Source organism: Falco rusticolus, chromosome 3, assembly GCF_015220075.1.
Source record: "Falco rusticolus isolate bFalRus1 chromosome 3, bFalRus1.pri, whole genome shotgun sequence".
NCBI classification, from domain to species: Eukaryota; Metazoa; Chordata; class Aves; order Falconiformes; family Falconidae; genus Falco; species Falco rusticolus.
The window spans coordinates 7,042,098-7,067,544 of record NC_051189.1 but is presented as its reverse complement, the minus strand read 5'-3'; the positions used below and the strand labels follow the sequence as shown (position 1 = coordinate 7,067,544).

Below are 25,447 nucleotides of genomic sequence, written 5' to 3'. Positions count from 1 at the left end.
AGAAAAATAAAGATCATTTAGGGAATAAGCAGTAAAAATGACGAGAGAACTCTGGAGATTAATTAGTCTGTCATAATTAGCACAGAACATTTCATTCATTTTACTACTTCCAGTTTTCAGTTAGCTATTTAGATAAATCTATTATGCATCATGAAGTCAATTCATCTTACAATTTGCTTAGTGAATTAAGTGAACAATGATCAGCCACAGTTTCTTTTGAGTCTCTTAAAACAATTAGAATCTACCCAATGAACCAATAAGATAATGGTATAACAAGTTATGATTCTTTACAGAAATCACATGTTGGGGGGCAGGAGAAGCATGATTAGGTCTTATTAGCATGATATCCCACTGTTGATGATTGGTGTTTATATAGTACTTCAGTTCAAAAAACACTTGCAGTGGGAATTTTTTTTTCTTGAAGTATAACACACATCCTGGGACATTTCTGTACCAAACAGCTGAATTTTAAAGGCGTGAGTCAGACAAATGGGGAGGGAGAGGACAGTAAAAACCTGTACTTTCCAATCTTTACAGTTTTATCACTGCTGAGTTTGCCTGAACGTGACTATCTATTCTTAAGGATGTTCTGTGCTCTGCCGGTTTGTGGTAGCCTGCTCATGCTCTCCACTCAGAGCATATGGCACTGAAAGGTTTTACTAATAGTCATACTGGAATATTTGAAACCAAAAATCTTAAATTTGCATTAGGAGTCAAACCAAAATCTGAACAGCTGTGATGAAATAGTAGCAGTCACACAACAAAATCTTCCTCTGATGGACAACCTTAACACCAGCTGCAGAACTTGCAGGAGTTCCCTACTGAGTGATGTTTCAAAGCAAGACAAATCCCCCCATCCGACCATGATGTAGATTACTACTTCGAAGCCACTTAACTCCTTTTATAGACATTGGTGATCAGTGTGGCCTATTCTAAGTCATAATTTTGTCATAGATCAGATGCCTATAACCAGGACAGAAACTGTCCTAAAATGCCCTTGTGTATGAGCTAAAAAGAGAGCCTAGAAAAATTAGCAGCTGTAGATAGTCCCAGCTGAGTCAAATACACTGACAGTAATTTATATCTTAAGAAACAAACTTTTGTTTGCTTGCTTGTCTTTGCAGCAGATTTAATTCTGATCCCTTCAGTTAAAATGTTCATTGAAATGAAAACACTGTAAACTAGTTTTTCAAATTCATAGGCCCTGTTTTCCCCTTTCTTATTTCTGCAATGCAGCATGGAAACACAGCACCAGTAGACTTGGTTTGGGATTTCTGACGTTTGTTTGGGTTTTTTGCTCTGTAAATACATTCCTCCTTGGTTTTCTATGCATCAGTTCCATTTGCTTTCTTCATCAAGATTTGCACACAGGAAAAGGATTGCTCCGATTATTTTTGTATTTCCTGAAATTTCTGCCAAATAGGAAGGTCTCTACTTTCACTTATACCCTTTAATTCATTAGATCAAAAAAGTGATAAAATTAGTGGATTTGTGGACAGGGGGAGAACAGCAGATGTCAGTTACCTTAACTTGAGCACTACTGAGAAGCCCCTCACAATATTCTTGGAAACAAATTAGCACATTATAATCTAGATCAGTGAAAAAGCATATGGGTAAAAACCTGTCTGAATTATTTGATTCAGAAGGTAGCGGTCAGTGGATCATGAAGCAGTAACAAGTAACTAATACTCCACAGGCTCCATCTTGGGACTTATCCTTTTTATCAATAACCTGTAGGAAGTTAGAGGACATGCTGGTCAAGTTTACCAATGACAAGTTGGCGTGCATGAGTCAATACACTTCAGGGCATGGCTGTCAACCAGAGGGACCTGGACAGGCTGGAGGAGTAGGCCAACAAGAAACTCATGAAATTTAACAAGGGCAAAATCAAGTGCTGCCCCTGAACGGGAAGCACCAATGCAAGAGCACAGGCTGGACATGTCTGATTAGGGGTAGATCCCCAGGAAGGGACGTGGGGGCCTTGGCAGACACAAACAGCATCAGCCAGCTGTGTGCCCTGGCTGCAGGCACTGCCAATAGTACGCTGGGTGCTATTCACAGGGGCACAGCCAGGATGTTTGGGGTGCGGGTGGAGGGGTGGCATTAACCTGCTCAAGCACTTGCCTTTCATTCTAAATATGCAGCCAGTCTTGGGCCCCCAGTACAAGAAGAACATCAATGAGCTGGAGTTGAGTGGAGGGCCCCCATGCTGGCCTAGGGCTGGAACACTTGCCATATGAGCAGAGGGTGAAAGATTGGGGCTTGTTCAACCTGGAGAAGAGATGGCCTTTGGGTGAACTTAACAAGCACTCTACCCGTACCTACAAGGGGGTTATTGGAATGGCAGAGGCAGGATCTATACAGAGGTTCACAGTGATGGATTGAAACTGGGAGGTTCAGACTGGATATAAGGAAAAAACCTCACCCTGAGGACTGTGATGCCATGGGGCAGGCTGCCGAGAGAAGCTGTGCGATTTGTGTCCTCAGAGGCGTTCAAGACCAGCCTGGTCTGACCAAGCAAGATAAGAGACCTCCTGAGGTTCCTTCCAACCTGAATTATCTTATATGATCCTAGCCTATGATCCTGTAACTCTTACCATATTCATTTTATAGAAGTACTTCCATTTTCCCACACCAGGTACTGCCAAAAAAACCCCCAAGACACCACAATAACACCAGTAAAATACAAATCACCTTCCAGATGCATCAGAACCTAAAGTCTCATTTCTGCTGTATTGAAATACCAACACCATTCTCTCCAGATGTAAATGTTTTCGTAAAACAAGTTCTCTTGAATTTTTAAAACAGATTGTCACCAGCAACTTCATCCAGGTATATGCTCCATTTCTCCAAAGGTCAGCAAACTATTGTAGATATCACCTGGTATTATTCTTACCCAGATACCTAATTCCAGCTCCTAACTCATATACAGACCCCTGAAAAGTGCTGAGAATGTCACAGCTTTGTGCCGCACCCACTCATCCATAAAACAAAAAACCTTGGTTTCTTCCCTCCCCCAGTCGAGTTAGTAAAAATTTACAAAGCTTAACTATTATAGTCATGCATTGCTAAGCACAAAATAATTCTGGGTTTATAATGCCAGAACTGACTCCCACACTGTTTAGAACAGCTAACCTCCTATGGGAATCTTGTTGTCTTTTAGACCTTGGGAAAAAGAGATAGTCTGAAGGAAAAGGAGACATGAGGAAGGGTAAGGTTAATTTAAACAGTGGTAGGTGTATGAAACTTCTGAGGAATTTGTAATGTTAAATTTCTGTCAGGAATGGATTAATAGAGGAGCAAGTGGTGAAAGGAGTATGATTAATAGTTTCACATGACTAATTCATTACTGCATATGATGCTGTTACATATTGCCTTGCAGGTTCTCTTGGAATATAGGCACATTTTTTATTCTGTAGAAAATGCTGTGCCATGCAGTTTTCTGCTGCATTTGCTGTGCATACCAGCTGTGACTTGTACTTGGAAGCTTCTACTTTGCCTCAGCCTCTTATAAGGATGAGGCTGGAGATACAGTTACTTCTTAGGAACAGCTTATTCTATTGAAAATTCTGAACAAGAATATTTCCATATGCTGTGTGGTAACATCTTTCACTCAAGAGCCAACACATACGTGCAGTAGAGGACCAGATACTAAAAAAATCCCAGGTCAGCAACTTCCATTTAATTCCAAATTCAACCACACTAAGCCTCCCAGGGTCTGTTTCCCTGCAGCCATAGTAAGATGAAGGGACTGGGGACACAACATATGTGTATTATCTCCCTTACTGGACATTTGCAACTGTGAGGCAGAATTTTATATATTTTCTTTGAGGATTTAGAAGCCAAATAGAAGTCTCTTTTAATCAAAAGATTTCCTTCTCTGGATGACTCTGCAACTTCTATATACTTTGAAGTTTTTGCATGAACTTAAACCCAGAAGGCCTAGATTTTGCACAATTTATGAGAAGCATCTACCATTATTACAGTTCCTATTTAAGGAGAAGAAATAATGAAAAATAAATTAACTTTTGTAGCCACTTTCACTTTTGGAAAAGCTATGCATTTATGTTTTACAAATAGCTTATTCTTTATTTTCATTCACAAATTGAAAAACATTCAAAATATGTTCATGAATGTGGAGACAAATAGCTCAAATCAATTGTTAAAGTATTAATGAAACTGAGTAATTACTGGAAGTTATTTAAAATTACTTGATCAAACGCTCTAGAGACCACAATCCTATGACTGAATAAGGTTTCATAGATTTTAAAGAAAATCAATATATTTCTCATGGGGAAAAAAAGCACTCTAATAAAATCCCAGTATACATGTAATGACTGAGTGCAATGAATATGAGAGAAGTTATAAGTCTGGGTTAGGGGGTGGGGAAATCAGTAAAGGAAGCAAAGGACACTGTAGAAATAAATTATCATCAAAATTAATAAATAGGATGGCATGGGCAGAGCACCCTCTGGTTATTTAAGGATTTATAAATAAAAGTAATCAGCATAGTTTAAGTGTCTTTCTAGACAGAAAAGTTAGATGCATTTCAAGCAAATGATAGATGCACTCTTGGGTGGTTTGGTTTTTTTGTTTGTTTGGGTTTTTTTGGTGTTTTTCTTGGTTTTTTGGTTTCTTTTTTTTTTTCAAATTGGAAAGATATGATCTTGTAATGTCACAGGATGGATATACAACTGCAATTCAGATGTTGTGAAATTGCTCCCAGACTGCTTGCACCCAAACAGTCTGCTTCCAGAGGGAAGCTAGAGCAGAAATGCTGAGGTTCAATAGGGCAGTAACGAAGTTTCCAACTCAATGGAAGAGAGCTAAAATTTTGCCTACGTATTTAAAGGTAAATGAGGAAATCTGCATAGTAACAGCTTGTCAGCCTGATATTGATCTTGAGTGAAATACTGAATGGTTGATCCAAGACTATCTATAAAGAATAAGAGGTAAAGGATTAAAGTATAACTACTGCCAGTCAAAAAGAGAAAGCCACAGCATTACTTTTGGTTAAGATATACCTGGCTAGTTCAACAGGACCTCTTTCCTATTATTTATTTAGTGCCTTGCTTATCAACTTATTGTTGTGTAATATTTCAATTAAAAGGATGCATGCAAAAAAAGTGACACATTGTAAGTAGATTAAAAAGCTGATAAATATTTCCTTGAGCTTCCTGTGACAAGGAATAATAATCAAGGAGGGTGTGTTTCTAGCAAGATTTCACAGAACAGTTCTAAAACCACTATTAGTTGACAGAAAGGAAATACAAATTAGTTCCTGGTAACATTTATGAAGTACACAAGAACTCAGGAAATTAATCTAATGAAGAGGACAGATCAGTAATCCAAAGTGATTGGGGCTACTTGATAAAGTAGGTACAAGCTAGCAAAATAAATGCCACAATAGCAGAGAGTAAGGTCATAAAACTTACAGACATCAGTGCGCTATAGCAGAGTCCTTCTAACACAGCTTTTGGGAACTGATGAGTAACCAGTACAATTAGTAGCATAACAGTCAAGAAGTATTGTATTGTATGGCACTTGAGCCTGTTTTTGAGATATACCATTAATCCAAAGAAGAAATTGGTGCTGTAAAGAACAGTCGAACAGCCGTAACCACAAGTTTGCCGATTCTGCCTTGATGCAAGATTTATGTTGGTGTAAAAATCCCTTGTTCTCAAATTCCAAGAATAACTAAGTCACAGTTGCTGTTCACTGTCATTCTGGATAGACTATCCAATTAAATCAGTTTGAAATATAAAGTATAAGAAACTGAACAAATACAAAGTATTTTAAATACAAATCCAAAGTATCTTACCAATACTCCCGTTAGGAGTTCTTAAGCACAAAGATGAAGCTGCAGTTCTAGATTGAACTCCACAGATGGAGTCCCATTATCCCAGTTGCATATTTGCATTATTTTGCCACACTGCCAACTATAATGTCATACAGTTTGGTAGTGGACTAACACAGACAGCTTCAAATGCCATTTTTACACACAGGCAACGTAAAGGACAGGTAGAAGCAAGTCTTACTAGAGCTGGAATGCATAGAAATATTGCTATCAGGATAGTCCCCTTCCCTGACAACAGGGTCAAAAAAAGTTACCTTTTAGGAAATTTCCTTAGAATTCAGCTGATTAGATTTGAAAGATAAAGGCATAGGCTTATATCAGATAAAACTTTCCAAATAAGTCAGTTATAATGCGGTTCAGGAGCTAAAATTTATATTTTACAAGTCATGGTAAACGTTTACTATATTGTCTACATGTATCTGCAGACCTATTTGTGTAAAACCAGTAGCTGCGTAGCTGCCATTACTGGTTAGATTCCCCATACAAAATACCTTGCACAGTAGCTTATTTCTAACAGGGAGTATCAAACTATTTGCCAATCTCTGTAATCTATTTTCATAGCAATGTTTGTATAGCTCTTCAGTTTTGTGGATGAAAGATCATTAGTTATTATTAATATACAATCAGTCAGTTTACTTTGATGTACAGAGTTTAAATCGCAGACAAATGATTCCTCAACACCCACAGAGAAGTTATGATTCCTGACCAATCATGTTTGGTACTATCTCAGTAATCAGACTTCACTGGCACATTAAATTCAGATTAACGTATGACACTAACTGCCACTGCATTTATCCTGTTTGCCATCTGTATAACTATAACTTGTTTCTCATTCTAGAAAACATTCATCTGCTGCATGGGCTACAGCACAGACAAGAACCCAGAACACTAACTAGTAACAGACATCTGTTCTGACCAAATTAAGAAGTCCAGCTCAACACAGCGCCCTTTCACATCAAAGGATTTCACCACAACAAACATGACTAAAATCTGATGAAACATTTGTATAGTTCAACCTTTCCCCTCTTGCCATGTCCAATGAGGGTGGCTAGGGAACACTGAGAACAGCACACATTCAATGATAATTCCCCAGAGTACTCTGTAGTTTTCAGGAATTTGTGGGTCAGACTTCAAGGATAAAGGGATATCCATTATCTCCTTTCCTTTATTTTCTTCATCATTTTTTGTACCCATGAGGCAGGAAGTTTATCCTTATGAAGTCATATTCACTGTGGTATATTTGTTCATCTGTGTTTACTAATTTATTGTTTTGAAAAGTTTCCATTATTAGCACTGCACAGATAGCATAATCACTAGATCACCTCAAACTTTTAAAACCACTGGTGCCACATCAGCTACTTCCTGGCCTCTAATACCACTGCAGCTTTAAGATGGAGATAGCTGTACTATGAATTATAGTAAGCAATTTCATTGGGGTTATTTTAGAACTCTGACAAATACCATCTGGTCATCAAAATTTCTTCTTGTTCCTTTTCTCTACATGTTTCATAATCCTTTCTACCAAAGAATTTAACAGATTCCCTGACAGAATAAAACGGGGATATCTACATACAAAGTCCCCAAGCCCCTCGATGAGAAGCAATGCAAAAAACCCCCTCCCCCACTCCTTTGCTGAGGTATCACCCTCTAAAGTATTTGTTTTATACATTCAACAATTAGCTTTACACATTCTTTGTCAGCTCTTCTCAATCTGAGGTCTTTGGAAAAAGATTCATGAGTGCATTTTGTATTTTTTAAAAATTATTCCTTAAACAGTTTGGCATTTGCCTCAATATATATTTTGCACGTAGCTTCCTAGAGTTTGAGCCTTTCTGATACAAATCAAAGCAAAGGGAAAACAAAGTACAAATTTAAACACAAATTACACATCCAGACCTAGCACCTCAAGTAACAAACTCCTTAATATTGCAAAAGTACCAATGAGCAATAGGAAATACTATTCCCAAAGAATGTATTTAGACTTTCCTTTAAAAATCTAAGCATATGAAATAAACAGAATGTTATTTATTTTCCTTTAAAACATATGCTGTTCAGTGAACTAAGTCAACAGTTGTGGGCCTTTTGTTATAAGAACGTACTTAAGTGCATAGATAATTAACTGTGCTCTAAACTGGCAAACAAAATATGACTGCCTTGATGTGGGATGCTGTGTTTTTAAACAAGCTTGGTTAGATTCTGATGGATGAGTGATCTTTCTTGACTTCAAGGACAAATAATCCAGATATCACAGCCTCATAATCTCCTGGTATATACAGATTACCTAAGCTGTCTGTACTGTACAATTCATTAAGATTTTTTCAAAGGGTTTTCCAGTTAGCTCAAATTCCAGAATACAGCTTTATCTATATAATATTTTGATGGGGCTAAATCTCAGACGGAAATATCCCAGGCAAAGACAGCACTATGCAGCTATATTGCTCCCCATACCTCAGTTTTCCTGCACTGCACGGTGTAATGCCATGAAGATATACTGTCTTAGTTGCCGTTAGCCAGCTTACCTCTACAGGCAATGCAGAGTGAAGCTCTGCAACACAGACAATCCCGCACACACTGCCAATGCCTTAACTATTTGCACTGTGCAGTAATAGCATCACAGACCAATTGTGTGCTCACATACCGTGCCCCCAGTATAAAACAATACAGTCCCAATTGAAAATTCATTCAGTTTACTCTGAAGATAGACAATACCTCTTGCCACAGGTATCATGGCAAAAGCTGACAGGTCAAACTGCTAAAAGCCCCGTTTATTTGTCTTCTGCTCTCAGAGCAGTTGTTGCATTTGCCAGTGCTGTTACGCATCAGCTATGCGGTCAGCCCCAATATGAGTTTAGTAAAGAGGAAGCTATACAGCTGCCCAACAGGAGCACATCATTTAACATAAGACCTGTGTATCACATCAGACAATACCATTAGGACGGTTAATGCCTTTTATCTACCTTCTTCCCAATTAAGCCATCCCTGCTGGTTGACAAATACCAACATACCAAGAAGAACAAAATGAAAAAGACACAGGAGAAGGGAAGCATCTTCAGGACAAGAACTTCCTGAAGCCAAGCCTCAGTGAGAAGGCTGAGATTTGGGAAAGGTATAGAACAGTGAACACAACACATTATGTTCCAGGACTGCGCCTTATACATTTCACACAGAAAATATTTGATATTGTACAGTATGAATTTGTCTTTCAGTTGAAAAATGTATCTAAAATGTCTTAGGGTAAAAATCTGCATTTGTCAGAGGATGAGTTAAAACAGAGTAGTTGGTGTAACAGCATCATATTCAAAACTAAGGTTTTGATAGTGGGGGTTTTTTTTGTTTAGTGGCCAAAAAAAAAGAGACAAAAACACTTCAAGCTTGTTTCTTATCTCTTTAAATAAAAAGATCATGATTGTGAGCACAGTATTTGAACCCACTTAAAAGAAGCATAATAAAGTTTCAGTAAAAGCAGGGGGAACTTTATGAAAGAAAGGAGTATTAAATTGTCATGGACAATCCACAATAGACCCATCAGCACCTCTGGACATACAACTCTTTGTAAAGACACTCCAGCTCTGAAAGAGGAAGGTTTGTATGCTCTTTTCTGTTCACCTCAAGTATATGACAAGGGGCTTCTCATCCAGCAGGGGTATCCATGGTTCTGGGTCACTTTTGCAGCATATGGCAGAGTAGGAACTTTAAGGCTTCTCTACTTTGTATATATATTTCTTTATTTTGAGCCAGCAATAGAATTCTTTCACCTTATTGGTTAAGTCATTCTCCAGGGCAGGGAGAATCAAGTGAGGTCTCGTTGGTTCAAAGGAGGAGTACAGAACTTCCCTGAAGAGAAGTTAATTCAATTTCAGGCCTTACAAATTAAAAAAAAAAAAAAAAAAAGACATTTTGAACCAGTATTTCTCCTTTTCATCCAATTGACTATACTGTAGGAAGAGAAGTATTGACTGTTTCCCTCCCATTCACTTGGTAGTGTTTATTTTTTTTACAAAAATAGACAGAAAACTGAAATATATGATAAAGGCTCATTTAGTTTTTACGAAAGTTGTGTTCCTTTTGTATATGTGCAGAAGTTTTTTTTACTGCGTCCCAGAATAATTCTGAGTTTATGCTTTTGGTAAGAAGTCTATTTTTTGCTTATATATATAAGAATATATAATATAGAAGTCTATATTTTGCTTCTGGAACTAGAGAAAAATAAATGCACAGTAGAAAGCAGTAGAGAATCCTGTACTACCATTCAATCATTCATCTCAGAAACCAGTAAAACAGAACAAAAAAAAAATTGTAATCTCAATACAAACCATAAAAAGAGGATCAATGATAAAATCAATAGCATTGTAACAGTGGTGAATCACCCATAATTATCACCAACAAGTGTTCTAGACAATTTTGTTCTGAAAAGTACTGTGTACAATTTTGATGTGTAAGGATGTAACTAACCACCATTCCCCCTGCTCCTGTTTCAAGTAATCCAACAGCTTCTGTGTTCAGCAAAAATTCTTTTTTGTAGTGGGTGATCCGATTGCAGTCCAGGAATCCCAGCGTTTAACTTCAGGTATGTTACTAGCACTTAATGAGAACTATTTGTAGAGTTTCATGAAAGACAGAGATCAATTCTTCACAAGACATCTTTATCAAATCATTAAGTTCTGTGGTTCAAACCAGGACCTTACTAATTAGGTTGTAGCCTCAAATGGGTCTGTCACCTCAGACTGTCTTCCATCACCATTAACATGCTATTTGAAAAAAGTCTGTACAGCTAAGGTGCTTGAGTTTGGACTTCCCTGATATTTAACTGGTAAAGTGTCATTCTTTAAGTGCTTTCAATGACGTGTATAGTAATTACATAACTGCATATACCTGAGGTAAATATGTTTTAAATGAACAGTGTATACCCAATAATATTTTCAGCAATATAATTAGAACTGTCACAATGTTTTCAGGTGTGACCTGTTCTCATCATGCGTCTTTGTTATGAGAATTACCATACATAAAACATTCTGGGAACACAAGCACGTAAGAGAAAAAGCATTAATGTTATAGAGGAAGAATGCTTCTGGAAGGGTTCCTGTTAGAAGGACATGCAATGAAGTGCACAAAAAAAGATATGAGCAGTTACAGTTGTTACTTATTTCTGAAGGACCCTTTCACAAAAGGCATAGAAAGCAATGGGTGAAAAAGATACAGGTTCATCACTTGGTAGGCTAGGCAAACAACATAGATCAGAACGTAATAGGAAGGGAGTCCTTCTCCTTGTTTAGAAAACTAAAGCAGTAACTCCCCAATGGTTCATCAGCTTCCTGCCATCCCAAAGCTGATGTTGGCTCTAGTGATCTAGGTCCAACCTAGCTGTGATGTCAAGCAGTAGCAACAGTATCATCTGGAGAGGGACTGTTTGCAGATGTTCAAGAAACAACGGCTAAGGAGGCAGTCCTTTGCAGATAGCTACATAACGATCATCAGGCTTGGTCGGTACTAGAGAACTCTGTTCACAAGATGCATGAAAATGCATGATTTACCAGCTGTCACTGAACAAATCTTAAAGTACAGGCAGGAATTGGAGCTCACCAGAATTTACTAATTATACCAAATTGAATAGGTAAACTTTTGTTTGGCAGTATTTTCAAATAGTTAACAATGGTTCACAGATCTGACACCCAATTTCAGACACACTGATAGTAAGGTCCCATTTAATATTTGAATTATTTATCATTCAAGAAACTACATTTCTATGGTATTCTTAGGTGACACCTATGAAGGATCTATATTCTGATCACCACAGTATGTGTATCACATTTACATTTAAATTGTCTTTCACTCTTTGTAGTTTGAGTACTTCAGAGGCAGAAAATCCTAGTAATCTCATTAAGTTCTCAAACAGAGCTCAAGCTTATCTTTGTGTTTTCCTGAAAGAAAATACCAATACCTGGCGTCTCTACCAAGGCATTTGTAAAGCCACATTATTCTTTAGCCAGCTAGGCACAACGTTATGCCCATTATCTGTCCCATTCTAAACCAGGGCAGGACCTTCTACCTGGTTTCTGGCACAGAAAAGCAGCTAAGCCTCCAAGTCATTCAACATACTATTGTTCTGAGCATCAGATGACCTAGATCCCCTGGCTTGTAAACTGGGAAAGCAAGCTGTTTATAACCAACAAAAAGATATCTTTAAAGACAACAGCATGCTCATTTTCTGAGAAAAAGACGGGATCCTGTGTATTTGGTGACATTAAATCTTCAGCAAAGCACACAGGGAGAGACAGGCAATCAATATTCCAATACCTGAAGGAAAGCCACCAGATACCAATGAAATACATGTTTTTATTTCTATACAGCATCTTTTCTCGCCTTAAAAGTCAGTCTAGAGTTCAAGTTTTCACCCCAGATAATTCTCAGATATTATTTTCTTTCAGCTTATTGTCTCGGGTTTTCAAGCAGCGAGCTATACTAATCAGGTACAGTTAAATGCTTCAATGCATCTGCAATGCTTACCTCACCTGTCACATAACCACCTCTGGTGACACGCACCATAATATCCTTGTGAACAATTTCTTCCTTTCTATGCTTCTTGCCATGGCGTTCCTCATCCACTTCCAAGCAAAGTACAGAGTCACAGTAGCAACTCCCCAGGGGCAGCTAGGGCACGGTGGTCTACACTTATTAATATAGTATGGATTTGTTCAAGACTTATGGGGGGGGAGGGGTGTCTTAAATCACTAAGTTTTAGCTATAAAGAGTAATGCATTCACCATTTCAGTAAAGTGGAAATGATTGCCAATTGCTCGTACATGCAGATATTTCACTTCTGCTTGTGTCGTGGTATGCTATCACATAGCTACACTGCTGTGTTTAAAACAAACGTCTGCTGCAATTCCCTGTTCAGCAGGGAACAATTTAAAGATGGTAGATGAACCACATATCAGGGTTCAGGAGAGAAGCTTCCTGAGGGAAAGTTGTTCCATAACTGCTTATTGCAGGATTAATTCCTGCCTCTGTCCTAACTGGTTGTTGCTGATAACTGGATATGAGGCTTAAAGGTTTTCTGGCATGAGTTTAACCACCTGCTTGCTGTTGCCTTGAACACAAGCCCAAGCTGTCTTCAGCACTGTTCTGAGCCTTCACAGTCTGCACAAGTGTTAGCTTTCAGAAGTCTTCTACTACTAATTGTCCTATTATTTCTACTGACTTACAGGTATCTATACTACCTGAGTGAAGTAGGTAGTATGAGTAGTATATTACCTAGATTCTCTGGTTGTAGTATTTGTTAGTTACTTCATATAGTTTCACTTTCATACTGCACCTCACTTTTGCTACTTCTGGCATTCAGGATATATGCCCTATATCAGCTCTTCACTGTTCCCTTAAATCCTTTTGAAAACATGGAGGGGAAATTTTAATTTAAAAAAAAAAAAGCCTGCCTGGACAGAATACCGAGAAGCATACTGTAATATAACTGGGTAAACACAGCAATAAGAAAGCTTGAAAAATTTAGCCCAAAGGCTGAGAGGACAGCAACAACAGAGCAAGACCATCTCTAGTGTTTGCCAATGATCTTGCAGTTGAAATGGCACCAACAACCAGCATTTGGTGCTTGGGAGGTTTGGCATGTAGATGACAGTAATGGAGTCTAAATGTGGTGAATCTTGGTGTTTTTAAAGAGACCTGATGGTGTTCTTGGAAAAGCAGGGCAAATAGATCAAGATCATGACCTTCGTTGTATGCTCCAAGAGAAGCAATATATTTAGAAGAGAACAGTGGACTTGCACAGCAGTAAGGCTGTAATAAGGTAACACAAGTAATTATATTGGTGTCTTGCAGCAAGTAGTGTATTTACCCACAGCAAGCCTCCCTTGTCTGATCAGCACACTGCTTGCTTTCACTGTCAAATATGCCCTGCCCCCACCAGCATGAAATTGCTATAACAATGCATAAAGATGACCGTTTACTAAGCTTGTAAAATACTATTATAGGGAGATGCTAGGGTACAATTTAAGGAGGTGTATTACTAACCAGTTCAGCTTCAATGATTTGAACACTTAATCACCACTGGTCCTAAATACTATGAAATCGAGATAAATTAGAGCAGAGAATCCAATGTGTTTTATAAATATCAAAGGATACTGTCATAACCCGAAACTTTCCAGGTAGCAATATAAAAGTGAGGGAATTAAAATCTCGGACTTGAATACTGGCAAGAAGAAAGTATTAGGAAATCATTTTGAATGACATCAAAATTCTAGTTCAAGACTAATACCAATTTATGATCAGCATACTAGTAATTATATTAAAGGTATAGTTGCACTTCCTCATTAAATATATTCCAAAACCAATGCATACAAGATATTCACTATAATCTTGAAACCAAGTAGTTATTCAGTTGATCAAAGACTCTGCATCAGTATAGAGCAACACACTTCCCTTGGGTTTCTACACTTGACAGCATCCTTATCATGATTATAGTTCTAGTGTCTGATTCTCTTCAGATTTATTTTCTTTTACCTGTGCTTGTGAAGTAAAATGGAAGACAGACTTTTAAAAAGCAATATGTAAAGATGTTCTTCCTGCGAAGTGAATGACTATTTATAGCTCTCTTCAGAGCCAGTATCTCCATGTTACTGCATCACTAAAAAAATTTTTAAAAGTACAATGAGAGAACAACCACTTCCAATTTTAGTTTTACAAATGGAAGATGCTTCAAAATTTTTAAAACCACTGTCGACTCTACAAGACAGTTTCATACTCAGTTGAATCTTTAATACAGAAAATTTGCTTTTGATTTTGGAATTCTGTTTGCACAAACTAACAACTGCTCTGCTTTAAAAAAGTTGATCATTACCACCATCTTTACCTTTACTTCACATAAGTTCCAATTTTAGAAAAATATTATTAGAGATGCTCAGTTATTTCATATCTATTTTTGCATATGCTTCTAGTCTGTCATGATTCCCCAGTTAAATGGATTTCCTTTCACTGACAATTACCTACAGAGTCCTGGTAAAGCTTAACACTGTCAATTTCTGCATAACATTGGTTGAGGTAAATATACATGCAAAACCAGAAGAACTGTTTAAATAATTTAGTTATGTTAGTTTCTTTGCATCTCTTCATGAAGTTGCTGGAAATTACTGTAAAATTACCATGCTTGGAATTTTTTGTTGTGTTATCATAGTGTCCATCCCCCCCCCCCCAAAAAAAAAACCCTAAAATACCACAACAACAAAAAAAAACCCAAAACCCCAACCAACCAAAAGCCAACCTGTAAGCATCCAGAAATGAAAATCAAAAGAATGTCTGAGACAGACCATGAAGGATAAATAAAATTTTTATTAATTAGTACAGATAATAAAGCTGAAAACCTTAAAGGTTAAGGCAACTTCAGGGCCAACTGCTAAAGTTAAAGGGGAATTAAATTTCAGACTTATTAAAGCTCCCATCCAAAGAGTTACTTGAGCCGCTTACTTTCTTAACGTTACTGATATAGTAGTCCTCATATCAGTTTTACATTAGCACGAGTTATTGTGCTTTCCTCCTGTCTCTTTTCAAGTACATAAGACTGTTTTGTACATACGGTATCTTTATAACAGATTTTCATATATCTTTGATGAAATATTCTGCTGTCTGACCACCACCGTGCCATTTCTGGGACAACTCTGATGTTTTGTTTTTGAAGAAATGCCTCAGCAACTACATTCAAGCGGCAATCAAAAAACATGCAAAATCTTTCATTAAATCTAATTTCTCTACTTCACAAGCCAAGAACTTATACAGCCTGCAGAGTGTTTCTCTGTTGTTTTTTCCGTGAAATTTTTTAATGTATTTAATGTACCATGTATTATCACCAAGACATACCTAGTAGACTTCATTCCAGTACATATCCCAAAGAAGAAAAGTAACCAGCAGTAGTAATTATCTGTGCCACCAAAAAAATTACTAGCCTTAGGACTATACCCTATTTTGCAGTGTCCTGCAGAAACAGTATGTGAAAACCAGCAATTCTCTTAAGAGCTTCCAGACATATTTTAAGGCAAGAACCAGTGAACAGATGCTGTTACAAACCCTCAATTCCCACAGTCTGTAACTTCTCATCAGCAAACACTTTGGTTAGAACCACAATAAATAGTAGCGTAGACCATTTTGTCACCAGGTATAGTTAAAACATACCATGCTATCTTACCTGCCCACCAGAAAGCTCTGGAAAGACCATAGCAGCACAAAACAAATCCAGTCTCAGTTACAGCTTTTCTACAACATCCCACACAGGCTTCTCAGTTGTTAACAAACTTCACTGCCTTATCAGACTACATAGCCCCAAAATTTTTTTATTTTATTTATTTCTACTAAAAGGCTGCAAGCTTTACATTAACATGACAGCACAGGATCTTCACATCTTACCTGGGTCTGCGGTGGCCTCAGCAGTGCTACTCCCTGAGGGAGGACCCTGTTGCCGGTACCAAACTTGCAGCAGAGCACAGCTGCACAGGACCTGGGCAGGGTAGGCAGAACCATGTGCTGATAGCAAGTGCCACATGTGTCAAGGTCAGGAGTCAGGTCCAGGTTTTGTCCAAGGCATCAAGTTCAGCGCAACAGGAAATAGCCAGAGTCAGGGCTTAGAGACACAGCAACAGCATAGGTCAAGGTCTAAGCTGGGGCCAAAAGCAAGACTGAAAACAGATCACCTGCAACACAGCTTAGAAAAGAAATAGGTCTCCAGGCATGACCTTAAATAGAGCTCCTGGAACGACAGAGAAAGGATATGTGTGGGAGGGTCTGTTCCAGGTGAGGCTAGTCAGGGTAATTCAGATCAATAAAGGCACTCAGGACCCTTACATCTTTTGTGTTAATTGGGGTTTAAGGAGGCTACTCTGTGACTTTCAAGCTCCAGCTGGGAACCAATGAAAAGAAAGCAGACCAGTAACAAAACATTAAAAAAAAAAATAACCTTAAGTTGCTCTCAAGATCAAGGAAGATACACATTTCTACCTCTTTCGTTGTTAGTATTATGTACCAGCTGATGGAGAATTTGGGGCTGGTGATAGTAGTGTCTTATCATAATCTCTTGCCTTTTCTGTTTGAGGAAGGCTAATACTTTTTACCTCAAGACCCAAAAGGATATTGGAAGAGGAAGCATAGTGCTAAAAAAAAAAAAAGACATACCCTAGAAAGTTTATGCATATTAATCTTAACTGTACTATTAGTAAATGTTGTATCAGTTAACTGGACAAGTAGTAACTTCATGTTACATTTTGATTAGTCTAACAATAAAATCCTAGTTTCATGTACAACATGTACTGCTTTTTTGCTCTTAACAGGATTTCAAGTGTAAAAGTCAGTAATAGAATATTCTTCCTCAAAGTAGGTCTATTTAAATAACTGTCTTACAGATTAATTTACATAAACCTAGTTGAAACAGGGCTTTCTTTTCCTCGCTATTTTTTCGTGTTAACTTGATATTTAATCACTTTAGTATATTTTTGTAACCAGCAATATATCTTGCTGTTATACCACCAAGTTTATTTCTGCATTTTTTTTTCCCAAAGGCAATTAAGGAGGTTAGGTGTAATTTACATAACCTTATCCTAAGACTGTTGGTAGGGATGATTAGAATATGAAGATGCTAGGGTGCGTGCAGTGAGGGAGGGCACCAAGTAATTTCTGAAGACTTTAAATGATATTTCAGATTTATATTCATTCGGAGGGAAGAATAAATTGTTTACAGCAATCCTACATCTGCATCTTACAGCAAGATACAATGCTAAAGCTTTTAAAAGGATGTGCTTTTGGGGCCCCTGACAGTTTGGACAAAAGAGGAAATACATTCTTAGATAATTCAGATTAGCCTCATAGATAATATTACTAACAAGTTAGCTAATTTGCAAGGTCAAGGTGTCACTTTATTAATGCATTATGTGATAGCAGTGATTACATAGCTTTAATCCCACTGACCATCAAGATCGCTCTGCATCAGACTAAAATAAATACGTGGAATGCTACCTGCTATGCAAATCTGCTCTGAATCTTCTTGCTACAAAGACCATTCAGTACTAAAATCCTTCAGTAAGCAAAGTAGTGTGTATTTTTCATCATGATGGCCTTAAAAGATTTTTCTCAGCATGTAAACAAATTAAAAAGCCCATTCGCAAAAACTGAGTAAGGCAGCCTCACAGTAAAATAACAGCTGAAGTGCCAAAAGAAAAGGTTTGTCAAGGAAGCATTTTAATCTGGATTTGTTCATCTTTCCCATTGTATGTATACCATGGAAGCCCTTACCAACAGAGACTAGATCTGAGACAGCTGCACTTCGAGACACTGTGGCTCATGCCAGGTCCTCACATCTATTTCTGTACAGTGAGACATGTTTTCTGGAGATGGCATGTGTCATTTTCAAGCAATTATCCAACTACCGTACCTCAACCAGTGATGCAGGGCGTCACAACACACACTAGCTCACAAAGGGGTTTGGGCAAGTTGTGATTTGGTGACTTAGGCAACGTCACCTGCTGTTGTTTTGGCAAGAACAGTACTCACAGATTTCCATTTCCAGGTGCAAGAAGTTTTTTTCTTTGATGAGATCTCTCCATCATTAAGTTTTCTGAGCTACAAAACAATGACTGAGGGGAGACTCAGACTGCACTGCAGGCCTGGGCCAGCCAAGTGATCTTGGAATTTTAGATTAATAAGGGTGCTTTACTGGATGTCTGATGGGATTTACTTCAGAACATACTGCTTCAGTATAGATAGGTGACAATTACATTCTTCACGCAGAAACACGTGGTCATCTCCATACAGAAGCTTACCATCTCCAGCTCTCACTAACTAGATGTGTATAGGTTGATCATGCATTATACAGGTGTGTATCACCATCAAAAAGACTTCTTTATATGTTATGAAACTTCTCAGTCCTCCAGACATTTTAGTGGAAGACTTTGTAAACATTAAATGCTCCATCTGCATCACAGCAGCTCATACAACCTTCAGTTCTCTGTCAGGTCTTTAAATATACTGATGCTTGATCACCAGTACTGGTGTGTGATGACATTCTGCAAGCAGCGGCCTTTCTGACCAGCTACATGCAGAACTGCCTCTACAGAGAAATCCTTAATTTAGGATTAAGAAAAACATACTTTATACTTTCAGTGGAAAAGATGAAAAATGCCATAAAATGTACATATAAGAAAGCCAAACAAAATATAGCACGAGAAGGCAAAGATGTAGAGTTTTCTATTCAGATGACATGGAACTACCATTCCATCTTTACTACTTGTATGCCTATGGGCCAATCATTTAAAATAATAACCAGGTTTTCTCATGTCAAGATGCTATTTTTTGATTAAGATTTCTTCTATGTAGTACGCAGTTGTCAACTCCTAATGTTATTGAAATTCCAGTACTGTATGGACTTTAAGCTCCAGTTCCCCCAGTGATGCAATTATAGAAGAAAATCTGGGATTCATTTTAGGAGTTCCTAGTGCTCACAGCTTTGGAGAAAGGAAGGACAAAAGTAACTCAAATATGCTCTAAAACATCTGAGGGCAAATGACTAAAAAAATGAATAAAATTTGTTTGAAAACCATTACATTTATGTCACTTATTATTTTTGCCTGTGCCATGCTCAGTTTATGAGCTTTGCATACCTGAGGTACTGACTAGTACATAAAAGACAAGGGCAATATTCAGCTGCACAGGAAACTTTAATCTATGCCCTGAGAGCTTTGAAATAACTACAGACTATAAACAGAAGTGTCTGTACCTCGAAAATTCTATGCAAACATTGTGCACTCTTCTTGTACCTTCTACTCTTTTTAAAAGGGTAATTACCTGATTATTTGGGATTGAAGTCTAGAGCAAAACCAGCAGCACAAACCCACCCTCCTTCACAAAGCTTTGTTGTATTTCCCTCTTTTCAGTCACTTAGAACTTTAAAAAGAATATTAAATTTACATTTTTCTACTTACAGCATGGAGACATTTAGCTGCTCTAATGATGTATGGAGTCTGAAAATACATGTGTACATATATATGTATATGTGCACACATAAACCATTTCTTTGTCACCAGAAAGGGAATAAGTTTCAGTTTATAGCCTCCTATTTCTGTGCATCCTGAAACCATAGACTATTTTTTACATCAAAAGTAAAAATAAACTTGACCTTGTTTTCTCACCTTGACTGTGCTATTTTAGTTAAGGGAACAGTACATTCAAGACAGACACAGCCTAATATGATTGCCCTTGACATAAGCTGTCATCAAAGAGAAGCTGATTTTGCACACCTAGCTTTAATGATAATGTTCCCATACATGAAGAAGAATCTTAATAAGATGGTACTACCTTCTTTTTCACTATTTTGTTTCCTAAAGACCACCTCTTTTATGACAATTGGAAGTCTCTTTGGCAGAATGAATATATGGTAGAGTAGCTTTACCGGGTTTGTTCTCAGTTGTTGCTTGTGGTTGTCGTTGTTATCATTACTATTATCTATATTTATTTATTTATTTATTCCATCCAACCCAAAGGAGCTTTGGTTGTCTCTCTCACACTGTGCTAGCATGGAAATTGCAAGCTCCAGCATTGGGGTTTGTCTTTCCCCTCCACCATTTTTAGTAAAATGGATGATTTTTGCTTGTAGCTTGACACCATGGGAGTGTTTACCTACTTTTTGTTATAACCAATTCACTGATTAACAGAATCATGGAAAAAGTTCTTTTTACAATAAAAACAGCCTCCTTAGTAGATCTTTTGCCATTGCATAAAAATAAAAAAAATACTTTATTAAAGTTTGGTAGTTTATATGTGGGGTCTGCTGCGGTGGATTGCATTATGGATATCTGTAACAAATCCTACTCTTGGGCAGCCTTGGCATGTGCCAATAATCCTCTGATTAATTTTTATTGTTTCAGTTTTATCTTCACTGACCTTGGTGTGATGAGGGTTTACACTGCACACTGAAGACACATACTGAACTTACTCCTGTGGTTTTAGAGTCGAGTCCAGCAGCTGGTAATACTCTCCTGATAATCCCAAAGGCTTCACTGTGGACACTGACATTGGGCATGTACCCAAAGAAAAACAGCTGTTCTTGTAACTTAAAAATACAGAAATATTAATTGGATTCCAGCTGAAAACTAATATTTTGAAATTAAAATGGTAGGAAATAAATCCAGACCATTTGCAGTAATTTCTCTCATTTGAGTGCTGCTTTCAGAAGCTAGTTTTCAACAAGATCCCCAAATCATTTTCAAAAAGACATTATTGTATGTGTGTATCTCAGTTTCCTAGTATACTATTAATAGGGAAAATTCAAGCTGGTAAGTAGAAACTTTGCCTTTTACACTGCAGTGTCATTTAGATGGATCTGCAAACCTTTCAAGAATGAATGTTAAACATGGATGTAACACAAATGATGTAAAATTAGGCACGAGCTTCTTGAACCCTTACTACCAACACCTTATGCAGGCTACCTGCAGTGACCTCAGTCACACTTTCTTCCAGAGTCTTATTACTCACATACATTTTGGACATCAAGTCATTCATACCGGGTTCAACATATTCTGCCATCAGTCATAAGTTTGTTATTGTTCTTATTTCTGCTTAACTGCAATTTTTCAAAATACTGCCAAATTCTTCTTAACAACCCATTGAAAACTGCGTTGTTTCACATAAGTTTTTAACTTAACATTTTAGGACTGGTCTATATGGACCAGTGCAAGGTAAGAAAGGTGGATGTAAGTCAAGATCTGAACTAATGAGCATTGTTCCAAGTCCTATACATGAAGTCCTGCTGAAAGTTTAACTTAATCTCAAAATCACACTAGTGGCTAAATCCACAACATGCAAATTGGAGCTGTCTCACATCAGGCCTGCTCAGTGCCCACAAAGAAGACAGTTCGGTCTACCTTTGTTCATTGGGATTGCACGTGGCAGTAAAAGAACAGCCCAATGCATTTATAACTATGATACTCATAGCTATGAATAACAGTTGCATTCACAAGATGAACTTAATTACTCTGGCAATTCTTTAGAGCATCTAAATCTACAAATAGGTAATACCTTTTGTTGGGGTATATTCTGACAATCTGCTAAACTGATCAAGCTCTGAAACTCTTTAGTGTATTCACCTTATAACCTAAGGGCAGAGAAAAAGGCATTGGACAGATCCAGACCCTATAAAGTCACATATCAAAGTCCTAGAAAGCAATCCAGATGACACATTCTTCATAATTTCCCAACTCTTTATAAAGTGTCAAAAAAAAAAAAAAAAAAATTGCCTTCATGAGCTGACAGAAATTCTCCATTCACCTAAATCTCCCGATCTCAAATCTCCCATTTCCTGAGTGCTCTAACTGCTAATGGATATGGAGAATACCACCACTGCCATTGCTGCTGCATGCTGCTGTTCTTGTCAGTGCTTGTCATACATCCAAGGAAAGGCAGAGCATAGGGAAGGTTGGAAAACGGGTGCAGAGGAAATGAGACAGGGTCTGGTGTTTACATTTTCCTGTAGCATCCCACTCGGTACACAGGCTTTCTAAGCTGTTGGTTTTTTGATGAGCAGATGTTCTGAAAATTCCTCTTTCTCTTCTTCTTTGTTCATATACACTCTTACTGTATCAGGGTGGGGTTGGTTTTTTTTCAGTTTTCTAGTTAGGTACACATTTTTTCACAGGAATCTAAGACTAATACTGTATGAAATTTTGTAGCAAAAAATCCAGTAGCTCCACATGAAATTTCTGTTTGGTAAGATAGCCTATCTATTCAGTCCATAGGAAATTATGTTGGCAGACATTCTTTTGGGACAGAATAATTTTTTGATACTTAGACTAATTTATGTCTTGCACTTACTTTAATAGGCATTTATATCAAACACATAAATCCTGACTTATTAGTGTTCCCAGCTCCTGTGCAATAAAACTGTCCTAACTAAATTTTACACTGTTTTATAAAGAGTATTTCTCAGTTGGTGTATTTCAATTTCAGGCAAGTCTGGCTCTTGTACTCAATTTGCCATGGTCCTGAAAACTCTCTTGTTGCCATAATACCATGTCCTATAAATCCACAGTGGAAAACTAGTTATTGTAGACAAGATACTGTGTTACTTCTAGTATCTTTATTCTGCTAGCTTGTAAATTCTAAGATTTCAGATTACAGCCTATGAAAGAACAGAATTTCATGCTCACACCATCCCATCCAACCGGGGAATAAGCCAGGTCAACCAGAACAGTGGCATGTATTCCTTAGCTGGCTCCCAAGATGAGTACCAGAAATCCAAACATCTCAAGGGTGTGCGCAGTTATGATAGATCCTCTTGCGCCCTGCCTGGGAAACCTGCATGCTCGATTACCTCTCTGAACTGCCTGTACACCAATGCACGCAGCATGGGGAATAAACAGGGAGAATTACAGATCTGTGTGTGGTCGCAGGGCCATGATCTCATTGCAGTTATAGAGATGCGGTAGGATAGCTCGAATGACTGGAATGCTGTCATGGATGCCTACAGACTTTTTAGGAAAAACGGGCCAGCAAGGCAAGGTGGTGGAGTCACTCTTTATGTGAGAAAGCAGCTGGAATGTATCGAGCTCTGCCTAGGTGTGGATGCAGAACAAGACCTTATGGGTAAGGATTAAGGGGCAGGCTAACATGGGTGACACTGTCATGGGTGTTTACTACTACAGGCCACCTGATCAGGAAAAGGAAGTCAATGAGGCCTTCTACAGACAGCTGGAAGTAGCCTCATGATGACAGGCCCTGGTTCTCATGGGGGACTTCAACCTCCCAGTATCTGCTGGAAAGACAACATAGGTAGGCACACACAATCCAGGGGGTTCCTGCAGACAATTCATGATAACTTTTTGATACAGGTCATGGAGGAGCCAACGAGGCAAGGTGCACTGCTGTGCCTTGCACTAACACAAAGAAGGACTGGCTGGGGATGTGAAGGCTGAGGGCAGCCTTGGCTGCAGTGACCACAAGATGGGAGTTCAGGACCCTGTGTGGAGGAAGCAGGGCAATAAGTAGGGTTGCAGCTCTTGACTTCAGGAGAGCTAACTTTGGCCTCTTCAAGGACCTATTTAGAGGAATCCCATGGGATATGGCTCTGGCAGGTAGGGAGTCCAAAACAGCCGGCTAAAATTCAAGCATCACTTCCTCCAAGCTCAAGATATGCAACACTATGAGTAAGAAATAAAGCAAAAAGGGCAGGATATCTCCATGGATGAGTAAGAAGCTTCTAGCAAAACTCATACAGAAGAGGGAAGTTTACAGAATGTAGACAAAGGGACAGGAGAAGGTGGACTTCTGAATGCCTTCTTTGCCTCAGTCTTTACTGCCAAGGCCATCCCTCTGGAATCCCAGACCCTGGAGGCAAGAGACAGAGTGCAGAGAAAGGAAGACTTTCCCTTGGTTGAGGAGGATTGGGCTAGAGATCATTTAGACAAACTCGACATCCACAAATCCATGGGCCTAGATGGGATGCACCTGAGTGCTGAGGAAGCTGGCAGGTGTTATTGCTAAGCCACTTTCCATCATCACTGAAAGGACATGGAGGACAGGAGAGGTGCCAGAGGACTGGAGGAAAGACATTGTCACTCCAGCCCTCAAGAAGGGCAAGAAGAGGGACCCAGGAAACTACAGGCCAGTCAGCCTCACCTCCATCCCTCAAAAGGTGATGGAACAGCTCATCCTGGAGGTCATCTCCAGGCATGTGGAGGAAAGAAGACTATCATCAGTAGTAGTCAACATGGATTCACCAAGGGAAAATTATGCCTGAACAATCCAATAGCTTTCTATGATGCAATGTCTGGCTGGGTAGATGAGGTGAGAGCGGTGGATGTTGTCTACCTTGACCTCAGTAAGGCTTTTGACACTCTCATAACATCCTCCTAGGTAAGTTCAGGAAGTGTGGATTAGATGAGGGGACAGTGAGGTGGATTGAGAATTGGCTGAATTCAGAGCTCAGAGGGTTGTGATCAGCGGTGCAGAGTGCAACTAGAGGCCTGTAACTGTCGGTGTTCCCCAGGGGTCAGTACTGGGTCCAGTCTGGTTCAACTTACTCATCAGTGACCTGGATGAAGGGCCAGAGTGTACCCTCAGCAGGTTTGCTGATGATACAAAACTGAGAGGAGTGGCTGATAGACCAGAGGGCGAGAGCTGGGCAGGCTGGAGAGTTGGGTGGAGAGGAACCTAATGAAATTCAACAAGGGCAAATATAAGGTCCTGCACCTGGGGAGAAACAACCCCCTGCACCAGTACAGGCTGGGGCTGACCTGCTGGAAGGCAGCTCTGCGGAGGACTTGAACGTCCTGGTGGACAGCAAGTTGCCCCTGAGCCAGCAGTGTGTCCTTGTGGCCAAGAAGGCCAATGGGATCCTGGGGTGCACTAGGAGGAGTGTGGCCAGCAGGTCCAGGGAGGTTATCCTGCCCCTCTGCTCTGCCCTGGTGAGGCCACATCTGGAGTGCTGGGCACAGGGACAGGGGACTGCTGGAAAGGGACCAGTGAATGGCTGTATAATGATTAGGGGACTGGAGCTCTCCCTTATGAGGGAAGTCTAAGAAAGCTGGGCCTGTTTAGCCTGGAGAAGAGAAGATT

The 25,447-nt window shown here is 38.8% G+C and overlaps 1 long non-coding RNA gene across 1 annotated transcript; it reads right to left on the bottom strand.

Moving 5' to 3' along the window:
* Positions 1 to 11,180: 11,180 nt before the first annotated feature.
* On the bottom strand, positions 11,181 to 25,433 carry LOC119144256. Its single transcript, XR_005103031.1, has 3 exons — positions 25,382 to 25,433; positions 23,010 to 23,012; positions 11,181 to 11,193 (listed from the first exon to the last, which is right to left on the bottom strand). It is a non-coding gene; the product is annotated as an uncharacterized LOC119144256 (long non-coding RNA).
* Between the last annotated feature and the right edge of the window lie 14 nt (positions 25,434 to 25,447).